Below are 8,967 nucleotides of genomic sequence, written 5' to 3'. Positions count from 1 at the left end.
TTTTATAACATCAGGGTATTATGACGCCCCCTCTTGCGTTTACAAGCACATAATTTGCATCTTAAGAACATTCTTTGCCCCTTGTACAGACAATGATCTATTCTAAGAAATAAATGCAGACACAGAAGTTCCCCTTTCTGGCATCCTCTTTCAAATATGGTGATGAGGTCAGGCCTTTGAGGTCCCCATGGACTTGTCCTCCTCTTTGCGTCCCCTGTTGCTAGGCAAACTCAAATGCAACAAGAAGCTGAATACATTCAGGCCTTCACTCAGCTACTATTTTACTGTAGCAATATACTCAGCATATAAGCTTTTAAGATTATAGATTTAACTCAACGATTTAAAGTGGTTATACTGCACCTGTAATAAACATGTTAATATTTGATTATGATAACCCCTGTAATACAAATTATAACATAACGCCAGCAACTTCAATAAATGCTTGGATGAAATGATAATTAATGCAATGATACGATGATGGTTATGTAAAATAATCCCTGTAATTCCCCACAAGACAATGACCCAAAACATACAGCAAACATGGTGAAGAAATGGTTAGCAGACAACAACATTGACGTTTTGCAGTGGCCTAGCCAGAGTCCTGACTTGAATCCAATTGAGAATCTGCGGAGGGAGCTAAAGATGAGGGTGATGGCAAGAAGACCCTCCAACCTGAAAGATTTGGAGCTCATTGCTAAAGATGAATGGGCAAAAATGCCTGTGGAGACATGCAAAAAGCTGCTCTGCATTTATAGGAAGCGTTTGATTGCTGTAATAGCCAATAAAGGCTTTTCTATTGATTATTGAGAAGGGTATGAATAATTCTGGACATGATACGTTTTGCTAAAATATAAATAAAACCTGAGAAATATTTTTTTCCACAATGATGCCTCTTGTACATCGTCTTATTATCTTTAGGGAGACACGTGTGTCATTTCTGCTCAAAAACGAACTTGCTTGTTGAACAAAAGTAACTTTAAGTCAAAATTTGGCAGGGGTATGAATAATTATGGGCTTAACTGTACATGAGTGCAGGTGGGGATCAGTGCCAAACATGGAATGATGCAGTGAACACAGTGTAGGGTCATGTGTTAGTGGTGGGAACAGTCATATGCTTATTGTTCATGAGTCCAACAGCAGAGGGGAAGAAACTGTTCTTATGGCGAGAGGTTCTGGTGCGAATGGACCAGAGCCTCCTGCCTGAGGGGAGCAGGTCAAACAGACTGTGTCCAGGGTGAGAAGGGTCAGCTGTGATCCGAGCTGCACGCCCCAGTGTCCTGGAGGTGTACAGGTCCTGCAGAGATGGGAGTCTGCAGCCAATCACCTTCTCAGCAGAGCGCACAACACGCTGCAGTCTCTGTTTGTCCCTGATAGTGGCTCCAGCGTACCACACGGTGATGGAGGAGGTGAGGGTGGACTCGATGATTGCAGTGTAGAATTGCATCATCGTCCGTGTTGGCAGGTTGAATTTCTTCAGCTGTCTCAGGAAGTACATCCTCTGCTGGGCTTTCTTTATGACGGAGGTGATGGTGGGCTCCCACTTCAGGTCCTGGGTGATGGTGGTACCCAGGAAGCGGAATGAGTCCACAGAGGTGATGAGGGTGTCAGTCAGGATGATGGGGGGGAGTGGGGTTGTGTGCTTCCTGAAGTCCACAATAATCTCCACTGTCTTCTGGGCATTCAGCACCAGGTTGTTGTGGCTGCACCAGGACACCAGATGTTCAACCTCCCTCCTGTAGGCAGACTCATCCCCGTCCGAGATGAGTCCAATAACGGTGGTGTCATCTGCAAACTTGATTAGCTTAACAGACTGGTAGGTGGAGGTGCAGCAGTTAGTGTACAGGGAGAAGAGCAGAGGAGAAAGAACACAGCCCTGAGGGGAGCTGGTGCTGATGGTCCGGGAGTCCGAGACATTCTTTCCCAGCCCCACATGCTGCTTCCTGTCCGTCAGGAAGTCAGTGATCCACCGGCAGATGGGATCAGGCACATTCATCTGGGAAAGCTTGCCTTGGAGATGGTCTGGAAGGATGGTGTTGAAGGCAAAGTCCACAAACAGGATCCTGGCGTAGGTTCCTGGGGAGTCCAGATGCTGCAGGATGAAGTGTAGAGCCATGTTGATAGCGTCGTCTACAGACCTGTTGGCTCTGTATGAAAACTGCAGGGGGTCCAGGAGGGGGGCCGTGAGGGTCTTGAGGTAGGAGAGAACCAGGCACTCAAATGACTTCATGACCACAGATGTCAGAGCCACAGGTCTGTAGTCATTTAGTCCAGTGATCCTTGGTTTCTTGGGGACAGGGATTATGGTGGAGGACTTGAAGCAGGCAAGCACATGACATGCCTGCAGTGAGGAGTTGAAAATGCCAGAAAACACTGGGGCCAGCTCATTTGCACAGTGTCTGAGGGTGGCAGGAGACACACTGTCTGGGCCAGGAGCTTTTCGAGCATTCAGACTCTTAAACTGCTTCCTCACATCTACTTCAGAGTTGTAGTGGGCGAAGGTGGTGTGAAATCCTCCTTGGTGTGGGGTGTGGAGGGAGGTGTTGTAGGTGAAGTGTTTGATGGTGGTGATGGCTCTATGGAGGGGGGAGAGGTGGAGGAATGAGTGTCCAAAGTGTCTCTATTGTTGGGGCCATTGGAGGTGTGAAGGCTGCTTGATGGCTCGTCAAAACGGCAGTAAAAGTCGTTAAGGGTGTTGGCCAAGAGCAAGTCATCAGTGGAGTGGGGGGATTTAGGCTTGTAGTTGGTGATATTCCTAAAACTTTTCCACACAGAGGCCGAGTCCTTCTCTGAGATCTGCTGCTGCATCTTCTCAGAGTGCTGATGTTTAGCAATGTCCACTTCTTTAGTGAACCTGTACTTAGCCTCTCTGTAGCAGTCCCTGTCTCCGCTTCTGAACGCCTTTCTCTTTTCCAGCCACAGCTTTTTGAGTTTAGGAGTAAACCAGGGTTTGTCATTGTTATAACTCACCCTGGTGCGTGATGGCACAATGCTGTCCTCACAGAAGTGGATATAGGAGGTGACAATGTCCGTAAACTCGTCCAAGCTGTTAGAAGCAGCCTTCATTGTGTCCCAGTCTGTAGACTCCAAACACGTGCGAAGCTCCTCCATAGCCTCGTTGCTCCACAGTTTTTTAGCCCTCACGACAGGTTTGGAGAGCATCAGCCTCTGTCTGTACGCGGGGATCAGGTGGATCATGACGTGGTCAGAAGGTCCGAGTGAAGCGCGGGGCACCGCACGATAGGCCCCGTTGATCGTGCTGTAACAGTGGTCCAATATCCTCTCCTCTCTGGTCGGGCATTTAATATACTGCTTGTATTTGGGAAGCTCCTTGCCAAAGAAGGCAAGGACGGTAACGGGTTTAGATGGCCTGGCTTTGCAAATCCCACGCAGGATAGCTCAGTACATTTTTAGTATATGCCTGAAGCTAAATAAAGTGCCACAGCTTTGGCACAGCTTTGTGTGGTATCAGTTCCGAAAACAGCCTCAACAGTCACAGGTCGGTGGCTAATATCAGTGAAATCACACCTTATGAAGACCCCAGAGAGTCAGGTCCTTATGCATCTTCAGCCCCAGTTGGGCTCATTGTGAGACCCACTCCAGTTCACCTATCAGCCCAGCACTGAGGTACATGATGCAACCAGAATGGCTAACCAAAGGCTGGACAGTCCTGCTCCCCAGTCCCGCAGTCCTGGGAACAGCAAAGATACCACACAGGACCAATAAGCTCCCAGGCCTTTGGTAGAGGATCCAAACTTGAAGGATGAAGACTACCCGCAGGATGAGTGGGAAATGCTATCAGATAAAAACATGTTAAAGCATTCAGACCCGCACTAGCAGACACAGACACCGTTTCTACCCACAAGCCATCAGGCTTTTGAACTGTTGACATTCTGCACACACCATTAGACAATCACTACAACTACTGCACTCTACACACTGTCACTTTAAACCTCACTGCACAGTTTTTCACAAAATTTAGATACCAAAAAATTGTATTAAAATGTCCTAATATTTAATACTTTAGTAGTTTTATTACTTTTATATTTTATTATTATTATTATTGTTATTTTCTTTCTTTAATATACCTGTACACTTTCTATATGTTCATGTAAACCTGAGGAACACGAGCCTAAGAATTTCATTACAGGTAAATGTCGCTACACTGTTTATCTGTATATGACAATAAAACTTGAAGTTAGAACATCTCCACAAAAGCAGAGTTGAAGGAAGACAAAGACAGAAAAAGCAGATTAATATAGAAAATGAATAATAAACTAAAATTAAAATGCTGTTTAACATGGAGGCAAACTATTCTTTAACTTTTAGAAGTTTAATTCAACTCTCAGCCACAGTTTCAAATGCTGAAAAACAAGTATTGTGTCACCAAACCCTAGAGGTTCATTACTGCAGTCATGTACTGAGGATAATTCACTCAAGAGGGCTGAGTATGGCACATCTTTCCTATGAGTGCTTTGTAAACAAAGAAGTCATTAACCTAATGAGCAAACTTAAGATGGAACACAGTGAAAGTTGTTTCTTTTTTGTAATAAAGTTCAGTTTGACAAAAGATGATCAACACTTAACTCTATATATTTGTATACTTCTATATTTTTTCAATCTGATAAAATACCAACATTATTTGTGAAAATAAAAATGTATTGTGACATATATACTTTATGCATATCTATACAAATACCAGTTCAAATGTTAAAATGTGGCTCAGAACCACCTCAAGAGGTAGACCAGTTTCTCTATAATGGTTAAAAAGTCTTTAAAGACATAGAGCTAAGTGCTGTATGAAAGTGTGTTTGTCAGTGGGTGAATATGAGCGCTCAGTTAGACTAGAAGAGTGCTATATAAGTACAAATCAATTTATCTGCTTAATTTATATTTAATAGGCTGCATCACCTCAGTATAAGGCATGTGTTTTGTTTAATCAACACAAATTTTATGCTCAAAAAATGCTCCAAAATATGGTTCTTTTGTTCATAAAGTCTGCTGACACTTGAACGGTACTAATGAGAATGGCTAAAAAGAATAGCCTTGAATTCAGTTTCAAACACTGATGTTATAATATCAGTCTTATTTTATCATGTTTATTTCCCAGGCCCAGTGTCAAGTTAACATGTCTTAGTCTGAGTCTCAGTGTGCATTACTTCCTGCTTTATTTTGTTAGTCCCCTGTCTCTTGTGCGTATCTTCACTTTTCCTTTCCCTGTCTCATTAGTCATATTTATTTCACTGGTGTTCCCTGGTGTGTTCCATCTCCCTGACTACCTCATGTGTCATCAGTTTGTTGTCCTCATATCCCCTGATTGTTGTTGTGTGTACTCCCATCTGTTTGCCAGTGTTAGTTTTTCAGTTAGTTAGCCAAATATCCTTGCCAAATATAATGATATAATGACCTTGCCACTTGCCAGCTAATAAAGCTGAGTTTTCAATTAAAGTCTGTCTGCCTAGTCCTCCATTTGGGCCCTCTCTCTGCCTGCCACACAACTGTCTCATGACACAAAGCCTTGTTTAAAATTGAATGTGGCAAAGCGGAAAACTGTTGTCAGATAAATCACACTTTGCACATCTGGAAAGGAAGTATCCATGTTGAATATTATATTACATCCATGGCACACTGTGGTAAATGTGGCCCTGCCCTTATATATATATATGTATACACACACACACACACACACACACACACACACACACATATATGTGTGTGTATATATATATATATATATTTCATTTCATTTATTTATTTATTTCACACATGGTTTAACTGTTTCGTTTCCTACATACAGATCCTCCTTCCCATTAATATAACACTGCACCCATGGGTGAAAAGGAGCAGGAAGAAGAATCAATTCTTGTTGGCACCTGCCCCCTATCTGCAATCCAATTATTCTTACAAGAGGGCGCCAAAAAAAAAAAACCTCTAACATGTATCTTTATGAAACAATGCAAAACTAAACAACAAATCAGTATAATCAGCAATATACAGCACTAAATGGCAATGAAATTTTTTCCTTCCACATTTAGCCCAAATTACTTTCATGTTCTTCATATTGATTTATCCTTTTAAGTATATAACACATTTTAAAACGGTGCATGTTTGTACAACTCTTGAGATTATCTTGAAGAGAATTCCAACCGCAAATGGAGAGCTATGGCCACCCTTGATGTGATCATTGTGTGGCCATAGCTCTCCATTTGCGGTTGGTCACTAGTATGCTTGCTTTACTGAACCTCATGGACTAAAGTAACTTGTTGTGGTATGAGGCCACTTGTATGTGACCATTTGTGTGGTGGAGACAACAGATCACTTGGTTGTGGTTATTTGTTGCTACTCTTGGTTTTGTGTTGTAGCAGGTCAAGTAATCATTTTGAGTTTGTGACTGTTGTACTCCTTTGTGTTCGTCACATGTTACTTTTTTTGTGTGTTTAGTGTGGCAACTTCAAATCCTCATGCACGGGCATCCATGCTTAAAGATGCCAACTATAATGTGAACACTGCTTCTGTTAGCTTTTACTTTTATTTCAGGTTTGTGGGTCAAGGACCTGAAGGCTTCAGAGGGGCTTTTAATAAATGTAGGGGTCCTAGAGGAACCCTTTTGAGGGAGGAGGTGTTACGTCCCTCTGCAGCCCCTAATCATCTCAATGTGTTCAGCTGGTGCTAATTGGCCACACCTAGGCAGGTGTGGATAAAAGCATACCTGAGGCAAGCTTCCCGGAGAGCTCACTTGTCTTTGCCTTGGTGGCACCAGCCATTTTAGCCAAACTGCTATTCCATTTTAAGATAAAACCTCTTCTCACTAACACTCTGGTATTCATCTCCTGTTTTATGTTGCGGCTTTTGAGCCGGGTCGTAACAATTCTTATACCCTTAACTGTCGGACACATTTGCCTTTGTGTGGTCCTAGCAAACTGATGCTTAAAGTGAAACTTTCTTCTACTGTCCCCACTTCCTGAACACAATACAAAAAAACTTTGTAACTTAGGAGGTAATGTATTATTTCTTGCCTTGAACATGAATAATAATGTCTGTAATTTCACTAAGTCTTCAAATTTCAACAATTTCGATTTTATAAACAGATTATTTGTATGTTCTCTATATTTAACATTATGAACCATTCGTACCACTTTCTTCTGTAACAAGTATAGAGGATTTATATAAGTCTCCTATGTATTCCCCCACACTTCAGCACAATAACTGAGATAGGGGAAAATTAGTGAGAAATATCAAATACGCATTGCCTTATAATCTAGTATATCTCTGACATTACCCAGAATATAAATATTTTTTAAATCTTTTTTCTAACATGTTCAATATGAGATTTCTATTTTAATTTATCATCCAATACTACCCCCAAAAAACGGAGTTCAGTAACTCTCTCAATCAGAACTCCATCAATGGACAGAATTACTTCATCCTCTTTTTGTGTGTGTGAGTCATGTTACTGTCACCATATTCAATTTTTTAAAATAAGAAAAAGTACTGTTTTTCTTTCTCAAACTAATAATTGTATATCTTTTCTATATTCTATTGTGAGTGAAATATGGGTGCGAGACCTGCAATTTGTTATATTGTGTTTTAATTTACATTTTACAGAATCTGGTTTTGTATCATTATAAACAACAAAAAAGAGAAGCAAAACATGTAAATTCATACAAACATTTTGTATTTGTATGAGTGAAAACTATTGTTTTGTATTTTTGTGTTTTGGTGCACCCTGGGTCTTCATCAGGAGGCCACTGCCCTTAAAATGAAAACAATGTTGCCATTATAGCTAGCTATCATTTATGTAACAACCTCTAAGAGGTCAGTAAAGCATTTATCATTCATAGTACATCATAAAAATGCTTGTGCGTGCTTGTTTATGGTCATGTAGGTTCTGCTGTCTGACTCTATGTATTTTATGTAAAACTTTGTATCTTTCCTATCATCTGCTGTACTCAGCTTTAGACATATTAAGCAAACAAATAAATTTTAGTCTAACCAAACCTAACGAAAGCATTAAGAAAGAGCTTCAGCATAGTATTCAGAATAAAACATAAATAAATATATGAATTAATAATTAAAATAAGCATATAAATAAGCATATAAATAAATAAGTACATAAATAATGTGGATGTCTCTGACACATCACATCACATCCATGTAGTAGCAGGCCTGCAAATTTATAATTAGTAAAACACAGTTCAATTGACTAGCCCTCTGGTTGTGTGCACCCCCATCCCCGTTACTTTAGTATTCCCAGTCACAATTCACCAGTCAGTTTTAACAGCTCTTAAATTAACATAAGAAACATTTTTCACCACCAAATATAGTACAGTGGGTGGGTCAATGGGTTGTTCAGTAGGTCGTAAAAGTGGGTCTTTCATTTTGTCATTCAGTGGGCCATTCAGGGGTCAGAGGCCAAAGGGTGTGGGGTGGGGTGGGGTGGGGGGGATTCCCATTCATTTCCTGTGGCGGTCACTTTTAACTGGGAACACCACAGATGTAACAAAGTTGATTAAAACACTCAAAATTCAACGAAAGAGGTGCTCATCACTTTTATATGTTCAAGCGCATAATGTGGAGGATGTCATAAGGCCTCAAGGCAATCAGATGTAAAAGACAATATTTATGAATTTTTTCATTTGTAAATCAGTCAGATTTGACCCGAACACAACAGGAAGGCTAGTTACCTCATAACAGAACTTCCTCATCCACACATTATTTATTTGGTGCTTTAGTATATACTACAGAATAGTAAAATGAAAATTAAAGAATTTTCTAGACAATGAAATGTTTCTTTATAATGGAAAGTCACTATGAAGATACTCTTTGTCTTAGTCCTAGTCTAGCCATGATATCAAGGTGTGCATTATCACGTTTTACCACAATGTGGAGACAAAGTACATGTGATAAATTACAGGAACATTTTCAGATCTGCTTAAGTAGATTTTGTCATAATTTTAAACAATTTTGTAG

The sequence above is a fragment of the Oreochromis niloticus genome, linkage group LG14, assembly GCF_001858045.2.
Source record: "Oreochromis niloticus isolate F11D_XX linkage group LG14, O_niloticus_UMD_NMBU, whole genome shotgun sequence".
NCBI lineage: Eukaryota > Metazoa > Chordata > Actinopteri > Cichliformes > Cichlidae > Oreochromis > Oreochromis niloticus.
This window is presented reverse-complemented; position numbering follows the sequence as displayed.